This window comes from Mixophyes fleayi, chromosome 1 (genome assembly GCF_038048845.1).
Source record: "Mixophyes fleayi isolate aMixFle1 chromosome 1, aMixFle1.hap1, whole genome shotgun sequence".
Classification (NCBI taxonomy): domain Eukaryota; kingdom Metazoa; phylum Chordata; class Amphibia; order Anura; family Limnodynastidae; genus Mixophyes; species Mixophyes fleayi.
In genome coordinates, this window is record NC_134402.1 from 56,114,943 (window position 1) to 56,131,732 (window position 16,790).

Consider the following 16,790-nt stretch of genomic DNA (forward strand, 5'->3'; position numbering starts at 1 on the left):
TGACTTCAACTTTGTCACAACCCGTCCTCTCTGGACGAGCAGCTTGACTGGTTGTGGTTCTCTCCTGTGAACAATGAACACCATGACAAGTATTTACTGCATGCTTGAATAATAGTAGGAGGAAGGTTTCTTTGTGAGATCAATTGATGGTGCCAGAGGATACAGGTAAGGAATTGAGCAGGTTGTTACTCAGCGAAGAGGATACCACTTCACATCGGATATAGTCAATCTTGTCCTTAAAGTTGAAAGAAATATCTTGGGCATTGATGGTAGTCAGAGGGGTTGGTGTTGGAGGGTTAAAAAGAAGAAGCCTGCTGGTAGATGAGAAACTGGAAGTATATTTGTTTAGCAGTGACCAGAGCATTTTGTTAGGAGTGGGGAATACCAGTATATCTGAGAAAGTCATCAGAAATACAAGAGCTGCTTATCTACTCCTGCTGGCTGAACTGTTCCTATTTCATCTATGCATATAATGGCATAACAGGGTATCTCACTCTTTCTGCATCTACTGTTACTACAGTGCTGCCTGGACTGTTACTTCTGCCTCCTATATTGTGCTGCCTTATTGTGGTCTCATATACCTGCTGCATTACCATCTCTACTCTGTTGCTGGACTGTTCATGCTATTGTTATATTTGAATACACCGATTATACAACTAATTGTATTCATTCATATTATATTGCCAGTGGCACTGCTCACCCTGTTCCTACATTCCTTGTATCAATATACTGAGACTGTTCTGTTTATCATCCAGTCATCATTAATCGCTGATTGTACTTTTATCCTGCATCTGTTTTCTATCCGCTGTCTGGGTGTAGAACTTACAACATCACCAATGTGCCTACGTTACACCAGTCACTATCACTCCCCTGGGACCCTGCCCAACACCCCTGGTAGGGACCGCGACCTGCGGGTGAACACCGCTAAATCCAAGTGACCTTGCAGTGACCGCTGGTGAAGACCATTCGCCCGTTAGACTCCACACCCTACTAGGGGTAACATCTGTTGGGCGGATCCAAGAGTCCAGAATACCAAACCGTGACAGGTTGCTTCTCAGCCAAGGGAGTGGGTTCACTCACAGTTTTGCCTAAGAACACAGCCATGAATAAAGAATGGTACTAAACATCCTCCAAGAGCAACTTCTCCCAACCATCCAAGAACAGTTTGGTGATGAATAATTTTGTTGTTTTTGCCGTGGCGCAGCCTGGGATGCCTATAGCGGGGAGAAGAAAGGTGTAAGAGAGGGAGGGAGGAGAAAAAAAGGGGGAGTGGGGGGTAGCAGTAGAAGCGGTATAGACAATATACTTAGGTTCTAGTGAATATAGCAGATGATTATAGCTCGTTTTGCAGTTTTCAATGTTATAGATCTTTTGCTTTGTGTCTATAGCTCTTATGCGGTGTATATTGTGCAAGTATTTTTTACCGCTGACTGCTAGTCAGGAGTTTATAGCCCTGGGATATTATGGTGGTATTGGATGTTTATAGCTCTGAGTTTATAGCTCTAAGTTTATAGCCTTGTAATTTGGGTAATTACAGAGGATCAATCCTGTTTATAGCTCAGAGAGTATCTCGTATTGGTGGTACCGATAGTAGCACTGTTTGGAAAGCCCCTGTGATAGGGTAGAAAATGGAGGTTATCCTGGGGTGGTGAGACTTGGTTGTCTCAAGGTGATATTTGTGAGTGTAAATTGTTATTTAGGTTCAGGGCATAGGGGGAGGATATATAGAATCCTCTAATAAATGTGTGTTGGAGTTATAATGGTATTGAAGAGTGTGTATTGCTGTGCGATATGATGTGCGTGTCTTTTATAATTATCCTGTGTTGTGGGTGGGATGTGGAGGAATCGTGTATCGGGTGGAATAGGTGCTCTTTATAGATTGCTCTTATAAGAGCAGCTTTTTTTGGTGCTGGAGTGGTGTGGATGATATTGTCCTCTTCTATCTTCCGAGGTATAAGGGAGGAGATGCGGTAGCCTGGCCGAGCGGTTTCTTGGTTCGGCAGTTGGAACGCATATGCGTTCCAAATGCCAAACTTCCTGTGTAGTGAGTGCCTTCCACTGCTAGATGTTGATAGCCGCTGTGTCTCCTGCCTTCTCTCGTCGGCTGTGGTTCGGTGAGAGAGTTGTTGTAGGGTGGTTAGCAGCAGGCAGATTCTTTTGGTCCTCTACTGTGATTTCTGCCTTCTATTTCCAATGCGTTTCGTCCGTGGACTTCTTCAGGGAGTCGCAACGGCCCCTGTGCGTTCCACTCACTACACCGGAAGTTTGGCATTTGGAATGCACATGCGTTTCAAATGCCGAACCAGGAAACCACTCGGCCAGGCTACCGCATCTCCTCCCTTATCCCTCGGAAGATAGAAGAGGGCAATATCATCCACACATCTCCAGCACCATCCTATTTAGGCACCAAAACAAACTGCTCTTATAAGAGCAACCTATAAAGAGCACCTATTCCACCTGATACACGATACCTCCACATCCCACCCACAACACAGGGTAATTATAAAAGACATGCACATCACATCACCCAGCAATACACATTCTTCAATACCATTATAACTCCAACACACATTTATTAGAGGATTCTATATATCCTCCCCCTATGCCCTGAACCTAAATAACAATTTACACTCACAAATATCACCTTGAGACAACCAAGTCTCACCACCCCAGGATAACCTCCATTTTCTACCCTATCACAGGGGCTTTCCAACAGTGCTACTATCGGTACCACCAATACCAGATACTCTCTGAGCTATAAACAGGATTGATCATCTGTAATTACCCAAATTACAAGGCTATAAACTTAGAGCTATAAACTCAGAGCTATAAACATCCAATACCACCATAATATCCCAGGGCTATAAACTCCTGACTAGCAGTCAGTGGTAAAAAATCCTTGCACTATATACACCGCCTAAGAGCTATAGACACAAAGCAAAAGAGCTACAACATTGAAAACTGCAAAATGAGCTATAATCATCTGCTATATTCACTAGCACCTAAGTATATTGTCTATACCGCTTCTACTGCTACCTTCCACTCCCCCTTTTTTCTCCTCCCTCCCTCTCCCACACCTTTCTTCTCCCCGCTATAGGCACCCCAGGTTGCGCCACGGCAGAAAAACAAAATAAGAAGCAACTCTTAGGGGAAACGGAACGCCGGATCATCCGTAATGGCAGCAACAACCCCCAGAACACACAAGTCAAGTGCAGACGTCCAAGGTAAACCCCCTAAAAAGGGTCTCTGCCACCCACGTCCTGGTGATGAATCATGCCTTTTCCAGCTTGATAGAGCACCTTGCCATAAGGCAAAAGTGATAATTGAGTGGCTCAGAGATCAAAACATCAAAATTTTGGGTCCATGGCCAGCAAACTTCCCAGACCTTAATCCCATTGAGAACTTGTGGTCAATCCTCAAGAGGCAGGTGGACAAACAAAAACCCACAAATTCTGACAAACTCCAGGCATTGAACTAGGTGTTACGGACTTACCTTATCCCCGCCGCTCCGTCCAGCCGCACTTCCGCATTCAGGACCATGTGACCGCACCCGGAGGCGGTCACATGACCACAACCTAGAGGCGGGGATTTTGAATCCCCTTCTGTATAAAAACTTCACTCTGACACTCGCTGAGTGTCAGAGCAACACTTACCTGTTCCTGGCTCCTGCTCTTCGTGGATTGCAGTGTCTTCCTGTTCCTGTGTCTCCTGTGTGCTGATCTCTGCCTGTTTGACTTCCCTGGCTCTCTATTCCCTGTGTACCGACCCGGCTTGCTGACCATTCTCCTATTCTTGTGACCCATGTACCGAACCTGGCTTGTTGACTCCGAGTTGCCTTCTGATTCTGCCTGACTCCATTCCTGTGTACCGAACCGGCTCGTTGACTCCGCTACCACCGCTTCACTCCGCTGTACTACATCTTGAGGCGAACCTGGGGACCGCGACCTGCGACTCCTGGCAGCGAAGCCCACCCCGCCTTGCGGCGGTTCTTGGTGAACACCGGGGAGATCGTTAGACTCCGCACCTCAGGTAAGCCAGCGCTAATCAAGATTAGTAATATAGTATCCAGAATCTGTTACAGTTTGCTCTGACCATGGATACCACAGCTAAAGATCTGTTGGAGCATTTAGTAGGAAGGATGGATAAACAAGAAGCTAACCAAGAGCAACTTTTAAAATTCCTCAATAGTCTATCCACCCGCTTGGATGTTGTCCAGAACACCCTAGTGGCTGGTGGATCACCTGGGCCGGCAGTGGCCCCTGTACCTCAGGCCGCAGCAGCAGCTTCTTCCTCGCAGCTACGGTTGCCTAACCCACCTAAGTTCGATGGAGACCCTAAAAATTGCAGAGGTTTTTTAAATCAATGCTCCATACAATTCGAGCTTCTACCTGGGAACTTCCCCTCCGGAAAAACGAAAGTGGCCTATGTGATTTCGTTATTGTCCGGTCAAGCTTTAGCATGGGCTTCCCCCTTGTGGGAGAGGGACGACCCCATTCTACATAACTTCAACCTCTTCTTGTCCACCTTCAAGAAAATATTTGATAAGCCAGGAAGGGTGTCCAATGCCGCTTCCGGCTTACTACGTCTCCGCCAGGGAAACCAGTCTGTGGGGCAGTATGCGGTCCTCTTCAGGACCATGGCCTCTGAACTTCGCTGGAACGATGAGGCTCTAGTAGCTACATTCTGGCAGGGCCTTTCAGACCGAATCAAAGACGAGTTGGTATCCCAGGAACTCCCTACGTCTTTGGACGACATTATCTCCCTCTGTGTCAAAGTTGATTTGCGTTTCAAGGAACGTAATTCTGAGAAGGAACAGTCGCGGCGTAGCATGATTCGCTTGGCCCCCAACTTCCAAACCCCTGTTCTTCCCCCTGAAGAGCCCATGCAACTTGGGAGGACCCGCTTATCAGCCGAAGAGAGGGAGAGGAGATTTCGGAACAAGCTGTGTTTATATTGTGGAGAGAGTGACCATCTTCTGAGTTCTTGTCCCAAACGCTCGGGAAACGACAGGGCCTAACGAGTTCTGGAGCTGTGTCGTTGGGCCTCTTTTCTCAGTGTCAGTCAGTTCCCAATAGTAATGATTGCCTGTCTATTCCCATTTCCCTTCAGTTAGGACAAAAGACCTTCCCGCAGTCGGCTCTTCTAGATTCCGGAGCCGCAGGAAATTTCATTTCCGCCACAGTAGTTAAACAATTCGCTATTCCCACACAAGCCTTGGAACAACCCATCTCTCTGATGGCCATTGATGGAGGAAGAATCCCTGAGGGGTCCATCCTGGTACGCACTATTCCTCTTCTACTTCAGATAGGAGCACTTCATCGGGAGAAGATTTCTTTTTTAGTAATACAAAGATCTACCAACCCAGTCATCCTAGGACTTCCTTGGTTTCGTGCCCACTCTCCCACCTTGGACTGGAAATCTGGTCACATATTGTCCTGGGGACAGTCCTGCTTCTCTCGCTGCCTACAGAGAGTGGTTCCCCCGAATAGTCCCAGACGTACCCAAGAATTTCCTGTGACTCTCCTGCCTGAGCCATACCAAACCTTCTCTGATGTTTTCTGTCAACAAGAGGCCACTAGACTTCCCCCTCACAGAATCTGGGACTGTGGCATTGATCTGATACCTGGTAAACCCATTCCCAGGGGCCGTGTTTACCCCCTTTCCCTCCCGGAATCTAAGGCTATGGAGGAGTACATCCAAGAAAATCTAAACAGGGGCTTCATCCGCAAGTCTGCCTCCCCAGCTGGGGCTGGCTTCTTCTTCGTAAAAAAGAAAGATGGGGGCCTCCGCCCTTGCATTGATTACAGAGGCCTGAATGCCATTACCGTTAAAAATCGGTATCCACTGCCACTGATTTCTGAACTATTCGACCGGATCAAGGGTGCCACCATCTTTTCTAAACTTGACCTCAGAGGAGCGTATAACCTTATACGCATTAAGGAGGGGGATGAATGGAAGACGGCGTTTAACACCCGAGACGGCCACTTTGAATATCTGGTCATGCCTTTCGGGCTATGCAATGCCCCAGCCATATTTCAGAGCTTTATGAATGAGCTGTTTCAAGACCTCTTGTACCAATCTGTAGTCATCTACTTGGACGACATTCTCATCTTTTCTCAAGATCTAGCATCTCATCGTACTCATGTATTGGAGGTCCTCTCTCGTATCCGAAGAAATCAGTTATTTTGCAAATTGGAGAAATGCACCTTCGAGCAGAGACAAATTCCCTTCCTGGGATATATTATTTCGGGCACCGGTCTACAGATGGATCCCACAAAATTGAAAGCCATACTTGACTGGCCCCAACCTTCAGGCCTTAAAGCCACTCAACGCTTCCTAGGATTCTCCAACTATTATCGTCAATTTATCAAGGGGTACTCCTCTCTCGTGGCTCCCATCACAGCATTGACCCGCAAATCTGCTGATGCTGGTATTTGGTCCTCTGAGGCTATCCAAGCCTTTATATTATTAAAGTCTCTCTTTTCATCCGCACCCATTCTTCAACAGCCAGATTGTTCTCGTCCCTTTGTCCTGGAGGTAGACGCCTCTTCTGTTGGCACAGGAGCCGTACTATCACAGCGAGGTCCTTCTGGAAAACTTCATCCCTGCGGATTCTTTTCCCGTCGCTTTTTACCTGCTGAGAGGAATTATGGGATTGGCGACAAAGAGCTCCTGGCCATCAAATTGGCTCTCTCCGAATGGAGACATTTACTAGAAGGAGCGCAATTCCCTATCACCATATATACCGACCATAAGAATTTGCTTTACTTACGCACTGCCCGATGTCTAAATCCTCGTCAAGCAAGGTGGTCCTTATTCTTCTCACGCTTTGATTTCAACATCACTTTTCACTCAGGATCTAAGAACACGAAGGCAGACGCCTTATCTCGCTCTTTTGATCCAGCTGACATGGAATCCTCGGAAGATAAGAAATTCATTGTAAATCCATGTCAAGTATTGGCAGCTACACACCTGAAAAAGGGTTGTCCTCCAGGCAAAACATTCATCTTGCCACACCTACGCACCCGGCTCCTTCACTGGGCTCATCACTCACTCTTCTCTGGGCATGCTGGCATTCGCAAGACCTGGGACTTATTGTCCCGAAGCTACTGGTGGTCTTCCTTGCTGGAGGATGTGAAGAGATTTGTTGCTGCTTGTTCCAAATGTGCTCAACACAAGACCTCTAGGAAGAAGCCTTATGGATGCTTGCTCCCATTACCCATTCCTGATTACCCTTGGTCACAGATCTCCATGGATTTTATCACGGACCTTCCCCCTTCCAAATCCTGTACTGTAGTGCTTGTGGTCACGGATCGCTTCTCTAAAACAGCCCACTTTATTGCTCTCAAAGGCCTTCCTTCTTCCTCCTCCTTAGCCGATATTTTTATTAAAGAAATATTTCGCCTCCATGGCTGTCCTCAACATATTGTCTCCGATAGGGGATCACAATTCATATCAAAATTTTGGCGGTCTTTTTGCAATAAATCCGGGATCAAGCTTGACTTCTCTTCCGCATATCATCCCCAGTCCAATGGGGCTACTGAGAGAACCAACCAAGAATTAGAGAAGTTTCTCAGAATATTTATCTCTAGTAACCAAGACAACTGGATGGACCTTCTCCCTTGGGCCGAGTTCGCCCATAACAACCATTTTCATGAGGCCATCTCTAACTCCCCCTTTTTTGTTCTGTATGGCTGCCATCCTAGACTACCCACCTTCTCTCAAGTCTCATCTTCTGAAGTTCCAGCAGTGGACTCTCTGGTTCGTAACTTCTCTGATATTTGGGAACAAACCAAGACAAACTTAAAACAAGCAACTACTCGTTCCAAAAAAGTCTACGATAAAAGGAGAAGAATGACTCCAAGTTTTGCAGTTGGTGACAGGGTATGGCTATCCACCCAGAACATTCGTTTAAAGGTTCCCAGTAAAAAATTTGCTCCCAAGTTTATTGGCCCATTTGCTATATCTGAGATTATTAATCCCGTAGCCTTTAGATTGAGTCTGCCTCCCTCCTTACGCATACCCAATGTCTTCCATGTCTCCTTGTTAAAACCGATGGTAACCAACAGATTCTCCACCTCATCCAGAACTCCTCCTCCTGCTGTGGATCGGGATCAAGTGGAATACGAGATTAAAACTATCCTAGATTCTCGTAAAGTTCAAGGTGCCATACAGTTCTTGGTGGATTGGAAGGGTTACGGCCCTGAGGAGCGCTCATGGGTAAGAGCCATTGACCTACATGCTCCCCGTCTACTTAAATCCTTCCATAAAAAATTTCCTTTGAAACCCTATTAGGTGTTCGGAGTCCACCTTTATGGCAGGGGGTACTGTTACGGACTTACCTTATCCCCGCCGCTCCGTCCAGCCGCACTTCCGCATTCAGGACCATGTGACCGCACCCGGAGGCGGTCACATGACCACAACCTAGAGGCGGGGATTTTGAATCCCCTTCTGTATAAAAACCTCACTCTGACACTCGCTGAGTGTCAGAGCAACACTTACCTGTTCCTGGCTCCTGCTCTTCGTGGATTGCAGTGTCTTCCTGTTCCTGTGTCTCCTGTGTGCTGATCTCTGCCTGTTTGACTTCCCTGGCTCTCTATTCCCTGTGTACCGACCCGGCTTGCTGACCATTCTCCTATTCTTGTGACCCGTGTACCGAACCTGGCTTGTTGACTCCGAGTTGCCTTCTGATTCTGCCTGACTCCATTCCTGTGTACCGAACCGGCTCGTTGACTCCGCTACCACCGCTTCACTCCGCTGTACTACATCTTGAGGCGAACCTGGGGACCGCGACCTGCGACTCCTGGCAGCGAAGCCCACCCCGCCTTGCGGCGGTTCTTGGTGAACACCGGGGAGATCGTTAGACTCCGCACCTCAGGTAAGCCAGCGCTAATCAAGATTAGTAATATAGTATCCAGAATCTGTTACACTAGGCAAGAATGGGCGGCCATCAATGAGTATGTGGGCAAAAAGATGATTGACAGCATGCCAGGGCGAATTGCAGAAGTCTTCAAACAGAAGGGTCAACATTGCAAATATTGACTCTGCATAAACTTTATGTAATTGTCAATAAAAGCCTTCGACACTTATGACATGTTTGTAATTTTACTTCAGTATACCATAGCAACATCTGACAAAAAGGTCTAAAAACACTGAAGCAGCAAACTTTGTGAAAACCAATACTTGTGTTATTCTCAAAACTTTGGCCATGACTGTAGAAGGTGAGACACATGAATATTATAGGTGTTCACTCCGCGATCATTCTAGAATATTCCCCCTCCATATATAAGAGATCGGTCACCCAACCAGATTCAGTTGGCAGATGAGCGATTCGTTTTGTCTTTTTGCTTGGGCACCATAGTGTATATTTTGTGGGTACCCTTATTTCATCTGCTTGTGGGATAGTAGAGTGAAGCAAGATCATTGCAAAAAAAGTGGCATGGCCTTTAAGAGAATATATGACATTAGATACAGCAAACATCATTAAGGAGCCATTGGTTGATAGGGAAAAAATAATTTTCCCATCGCTCCATATCAAGCTGGGACTAATGAAACAATTTATTAAGGCCTTGGACAAAGATGGGGATTGCTTCAAATACATTTGTAGATCGTTTTCTGGACTAAGTATGGAAAAATTAAAAGCTGGAATCTTTTGATTGTTCTCAAATTTGTAAACTTATCAAGGATTCTAATATCACAAAATGTATGAATGATGTTGAATCTTCTGCCCGGTACAGTAATCTCAGTTGTCTCAGTGTTCTTGTGTAACCGCAAAGCAGACAATTATATAGAAATGGTGCAAAACATGCTCACAAACGTTAAAAATTTGGGTACTAATTAGAGATGGGCGGGTCCGGTTCTCGGAGAACCGAACCCACCCGAACTTTGGGTATCCGAGTACCGAGCTGAGCAGCTCGGTACTCTCCCGCCCGTTCCGAATCCAAATCGAGGCCGAACGTCATCGTGACGTCGTCGGATCTCGGGGCTCGGTTCTCGCGATACTTCAACTTTATAAATACACGCCTCCACAGCAATCCATCGCCATTTGACAGAGGGAGAGAGCAGGGTGTAGTCATAGGCTGATTAGAGCAGGGACAGAGAATACAATATTGTTCTTGCAATTGCTCTAACCAAAATCGCTAGTGCAGAGAGGAGGATAGAGGTTTATTATTTTTTCTTAATATTTGGCACTCCCCAGCGCTAATTGTGCATAAATATTTCTGGCTGTCAAAAGTCATATCTGTCAGCAGTATCTACTAAATAATTTTTAGCACTCCTCAGTGCTTTTGGGGTGTCCTCCCTAATTGTGCATTAATATTTCTGGCTGTCAAAAGTCATAACTGTCAGCAGTATCTACTAAATAATTTTTAGCACTCCTCAGTGCTTTTGGGGTGTCCTCCCTAATTGTGCATTAATATTTCTGGCTGTCAAAAGTCATATCTGTCAGCAGTATCTACTAAATAATTTTTAGCACTCCTCAGTGCTTTTGGGGTGTCCTCCCTTATTGTGCATTAATATTTCTGGCTGTCAAAAGTCATATCTGTCAGCAGTATCTACTAAATAATTTTTAGCACTCCTCAGTGCTTTTGGGGTGTCCTCCCTTATTGTGCATTAATATTTCTGGCTGTCAAAAGTCATATATGTCAGCAGTATCTACCAAATAATTTTTAGCACTCCCCAGTGGTTTGCGCTCAGAATGGATTCAAAGCAGTCCACATATGATCTGAATGAGCAACCAGGTTCTGTCACCAGTCCTGATGTTAGTGTTCCCAGTACGTCATCTGGCCAAGTCGATGTCAAACAACAGAGTGTTTTCAAATTAGTGCAAAAAACAAAAACCCAAAAAAAATTTACTGTATTGAAGCGAAAAAGAAGTGTAACTGAGCAAAAGTTAAGTGACGATAAAAAAAAAATTGCAAGCATGCCATTCTACACACGCAGTGGCAAAGAGAGAATGAGGCCTTCACCTTTGGCTATTAGTGGCAGATCCCAAAAATTTACCCAGCCTACAATTGGTGCACAACTACTGTAACGCGTCAAAGCCGAGCTGCAAGATAACAGTGAGGCATTACAGGAGAATATTTGCTCTGATTCACAAATGACAACAATCCCTGTGGAGAGTCCATCCAACAGTGGGATGTCTAATCGTGTGCATTCTGCTGATGTGTGCCTTAATAGCCCGAGTGTAGCCGGTGATACCCAAATTGAGGATGCCACTTTGGAATTAAAAGAGGATGAGGGGGAGATTTGTGTATGCGACGAGGGCGCTAATGATGATGATAATGATTATGATGCAGACAGATACCAAATTGCCTTTCTCAATTTCTATTTATATTCTAGATTATATAACGGCTGAATAGGTTTCTATTTTACTCCTAGTGGAGAGAGTATCTGATGCAGACAGTTACCAAACTGCCTTTGTCCATTTCAATTTATATTGTACAGTATATAACGGCTGAATTTATTAGTATTTTATACAAGTGGAGGGGGGCCTAGAGAGACAGAAACCAAACTGGCTTTCTCCATGTCAATTAATATTGTACAGTCTATAATGGCTGAATTTTTTGGTATTTTATACAAGTGGAGGGGGGCCTTGAGAGACAGAAACCAAACTGGCTTTTTCCATTTCTTTACATATTTAACTATAAGTGTAGGGTGTAATATACATTCAAAGACGATGGCTGCATTGCCAATATGCATAGATGGAGAGGAAGACAATCTGTTTTGTGTGTAGAATAAATAAAGGCCTACCAACGAAGAATTAAACTGTTTTTTTGGATGATTTATTACCTCAACAATTAGATTACTTGTCTCTAAAACAGTTGGAGCACTAAATTGGGTTAATTTAGACCCAAAAACATGGATTTTCCAAAAAAATAGCAAGACAAAACCAAACAAAACCAAAACCAAAACACGCACTGGCGGTTTTGCAAAACCAAAACCAAAACACGACGGTAATCCAGATCCAAAACCGAATCCAAAACCAAAACACGGGGGTCAGTGACCATCTCTAGTACTAATATGAGCATAAATGTAGACTTTCTCCATAGCCACTTACACAGATTTCCGGATACTCTTGGTGATTTTAGTGAGGAACAAGGGAAGAGGTTTTATCAAGATATAAAGGTGATAGTGGAAAGGTATCAAAGTAGATGGGACAGACACATGATCACTGACTATTGCTGGAGCCTCCAACGTGACTGTCCTGATGACCCACATAAAAGAAAATCGTACAATCGTACAAGCAGCACTTTGCACTATGCACTTTGCTATGCATTAATGCTAATTATTTGAATCAACTTACTTTCAAAAGAGTGATAGGTCACAGCAACACACAGAGAGAAGGGTTTAAAAAACCAAATAGTATGTACTGCAGCAGATGGGTGTGCGAGTGAAGCAACAGGTGTAAAAACTTTGAATGTGCAACATGGAGAAAAGAGTAGTCCAACTCTACCTCCTTTTCTGCTCCCAGGCCTGAACGTGTGGGTGAAGTGGAGTCCACCGTGTGAAAGGGCTGAGGTTGAGGCAGTGTCTGATTGCTGGAATCAGGTTTCTGTTAGTGCCAGAAGGTTGAGGTTATCTGCGAGAAAGGGGTCATGGATGGAGATTAGTTACTGGCAAAGCATGAATTCCATACAGCTCATTTAAAGGATCTTGAAATGGGAGACAAGTGATTTGTTTGAGGTTTTTGATGCAGGGGTGGGAAAAGGATGTTGTATTTCTAAGTATAATACCATAGAGGGATAGTAAAAAAGATAGTTTGTTAAACATTGTGGGATTTGATAGGAGTTTAAGAATGAGTGACAAGGGACCAAGGATAACAGACAAATGGAAGTAGTAAGAAATACATTGATACATGGCACAGGGCAATGAGATGGTGAATGTAGATTCTGGATGTAGTAGGTGATGATTTTTACTTGTGGTCCTCTAATGTTGTTCAAAGTTTGATAAACATTCTTGTTTAGCAGTGTCAGTTGGGTCAGGAGATCCAGCAAATGAGCAGAGAGTTAGAGCAGTGACAGTTGGTTCTAGAGATCCAGTAAATGAGCAGAGAGTTAGATCAGTGTCAGTTGGTTCAGGAGATCCAGCAAATGAGCAGAGAGTTAGATCAGTGCCAGTTAGTTCTGGAGATCCAGCAAATGAGCAGAGAGTTAGATCAGTGCCAGTTGGTTCTAGAGATCCAGCAAATGAGCAAAGAGTTAGAGCACTGACAGTTGGTTCGATGAGATCCAGCAAATGAGCAGAGAGTTAGATCAGTGCCAGTTGGTTCTGGAGATCCAGCAAATAAGCGGAGAGTTAGATCAGTGCCAGTTGGTTCTAGAGATCCAGCAAATGAGCAGAGCGTTAGAGCACTGACAGTTGGTTCTAGAGATCCAGAAAATGAGCAGAGAGTTAGAGCACTGACAGTTGGTTCTAGAGATCCAGAAAATGAGCAGAGAGTTAGAGCACTGACAGTTGGTTCTAGAGATCCAGCAAATGAGCAGATAGAGCAGTGACAGTTGGTTCAGGAGATCCAGCAAATGAGCAGAGAGTTAGAGCATTAACAGTTGGTTCAGGAGATCCAGCAAATGAGCATAGAGTTAGAGTAGTAACAGTTGGTTCAGGAGATCCAGCAAATGAGCAGAGAGTTAGAGCAGTAACAGTTGTTTCAGGAGATCCAGCAAATGAGCAGAGAATTAGAGCAGTGACAGTTGGTTCTAGAGATCCAGTAAATGAGCAGAGAGTTAGATCAGTGACAGTTGGTTCAGGAGATCCAGCAAATGAGCAGAGAGTTAGATCAGTGCCAGTTGGTTCTGGAGATCCAGCAAATGAGCAAAGAGTTAGAGCACTGACAGTTGGTTCGAGAGATCCAGCAAATGAGCAGAGAATTAGAGCAGTGACAGTTGGTTCTAGAGATCCAGTAAATGAGCAGAGAGTTAGATCAGTGCCAGTTGGTTCTAGAGATCCAGCAAATGAGCAAAGAGTTAGAGCACTGACAGTTGGTTCGAGAGATCCAGCAAATGAGCAGAGAGTTAGATCAGTGCCAGTTGGTTCTGGAGATCCAGCAAATAAGGGGAGAGTTAGATCAGTGCCAGTTGGTTCTAGAGATCCAGAAAATGAGCAGAGAGTTAGAGCACTGACAGTTGATTCTAGAGATCCAGCAAATGAGCAGAGAGTTAGAGCAGTGACAGTTGGTTCAGGAGATCCAGCAAATGAGCAGAGTTAGAGCAGTGCCAGTTGGTTCAGGAGATCCAGCAAATGAGCAGAGAGTTAGAGCAGTGACAGTTGGTTCTAGAGATCCAGCAAATGAGCAGAGAGTTAGAGCACTGACAGTTGGTTCTAGAGATCCAGCAAATGAGCAGAGAGTTAGAGCAGTGACAGTTGGTTCAGGAGATTCAACAAATGAGCAGAGAGTTAGAGTAGTGACAGTTGGTCCAGGAGATTCTGCTGTTGATGTAGGTGCTGGAAATATTGATGCTGCTCTCGATGTAGGTGCTGCATTTGTTTTCTTGATGCACCTTTCCAATAGCAGTTTTTTCAATATGCACACAAAAGTAAAACATTGCACATGCCTCTGTACTCTTATGGTTATTGGCTCTGTCTAACAATAATTATTTGTAGTCTGCTAGATCATAAAAATATTTTTTTTTTGGGTGACCTGCTTTTTACTTGTGAGAAGAAAATTATGTGGGAAGTACAATGCAGAGCTAATGTGCAGCCATCTTTGACTGACATCCGCAAGTCATCACATTGCTCCCCACATAGTAAAGGACTCATTAGAAGTGTAGTCAGACCCCTGGCTCAGTTTAGTGTATATAAGTGAAGATACAATAGCTGTTAGTTTTATAGCAAATAAAGTTCAGAGTCTTTGTCTTTTAGGGCAGATGGTTCCAGTAGTGATCATACCTTCTGTATCTTGGTAATTACATCCTACCGTTAGAGTTTAATGTGGTAGTTTCAATGGTCTCGATTTGGATCTGTGAAATCTGATCCAAAAGGAGAATAAGAATCAGCCCTTTCAGTCACCATTCTCCAGGGTTGATAAAACAAATCCTGCATTTTCATTAAGCGACTTAGGACATGAAAAAACACATGGCACTGCTTTATCAGAGAGATTGTATTCTACTTCTTCATTTTGTCTCTTAACCTCATAACATTTCAATACTTACACGCTCTTCATTAATCCAAAAGCAATGGGCTGTAGTGAAACAGAAAAAAACATTAGTTCTACCAATTGTCCTGGAACAATGAGGATATGAAAAAGCAGGTGTATCTATTAATACGCACACATCATGTCACCTAATAAAGGCTTTTGTTGCCCTTTAAAAGTATGACTACAACTTAACGCAACAGGAAGTGAATTTATGGGTGACATTAATTAGACTTTCTTTCTCTTTACCTTGTTTTACTAATGTAGATCATTATCCTGTTCCTAGTCTGTAGTACTAATATTTAACTTAAATCAATTTTACACAACTTTGCAGGGGGTTTAATAAATATTTCCCATTGGATCTTGTTTGGTTTGTATGACGTGGAATAATTAGGTGGTTTGAATCTGAATAAAAAGTAAACATAAAGAACAAAATAGAAAATATGTATTTTTTCCCTTGCTTATATTTGACTTAATTTCATAATTGCTTACTGTCCAAGAATGTCCTGGAGACTGTTGAATTTGGGAGAGACCTCCTGGATTCCCGAGAGAGCAAGCAATTCTCAGGGCACATATGATGATGTAAATTGCGTAATCAAGCCACGACCAGTCAGCGAGTACTGAGTGAGCAAGGGTGGGGTTATGCAAATTGGTCGTCATGCACATTGTCTCACCCATTTGAGGATGTAGTGCTGTCACCATGGGCAGCACAGTGGTCAGCATTGCTGACTTACAATGGTGAGGTCATGGGTTCGATTCCAATCAGGGCCTTATCTGTTTGAAGTCTGTATGTCGTTTGCGTGGGTTTCATTCCATAGTCCAAAAACATACTGGTAGGTTTATTGGCTGCTGACAGAACGGACCCTAGAGTGTGTGTGTTTCTGTGGTAGAGCGATGCTCTGCACTGAAATTAATTTTGCACAAAACTTCCGCCACAACTTCGCTTATCTCTAGAGGAATGGTGCAAGCTCCAAAAATAGCAGAACCAAAGCACAAAACCTGTATATATCTGTAGCAGTGTGTATTTATTTTTTATAAGGAACTTAGATGCAGTAACTCTCGTGCAGCAACGAATGGTGCAGCCATGCAATGCCTAAGGTTCCTTTTATGAATATACTCCTTACAGGAATGATATTTGAATTTTAGCCTATGTGTCTTTGAGTATGTGAGTAAAAAAGATTATTACTGTTTATCTGACATCTTATGGCTTTCCATTGGCAGGCCAATATCTTTTTTAACACAGTGGATCGCTACATCTGCGGCCATCATATATTAGATTTTAAAGAGAACTTATGTTGACAGAATATGATCCTCTGTGTTGCCCTGTCTAAACCGTCTCACGGATCATTTAACAGTGATTGTGCCATATTTATCTGTCTTACTTACCTTTAGTCTCTCATGATTTCTTACATACTGTTAGGGCTGAGGGCTAATATCATAAACTCGTAGAACAGGTAACAGAGGTCTTCACCTATAGCGACTGACTTTCCCGTAGAGCTGAACGCGCTCACAGGTACTCGGATGCCCCCAGGACTTAAACTCAGAGCAGTACAAGTTTATAATATTACCGTAGCGCAGGTGAGGACCAAGTGGTAGAAACAGCAAAGGGCCGAGGTCAAAGGGTACAGCAGGTAGCGGTAGTGAGGTCCAGGCAGAGGTC

General features: G+C 44.2%; 1 protein-coding gene across 2 annotated transcripts in view; it reads left to right on the forward strand.

Moving 5' to 3' along the window:
* The window catches only part of NWD2 (NACHT and WD repeat domain containing 2), a 207,542-nt gene that overhangs the window by 168,286 nt on the left and 22,466 nt on the right, over positions 1-16,790 (forward strand). The gene's annotated exons all lie outside the window — the stretch shown is intronic.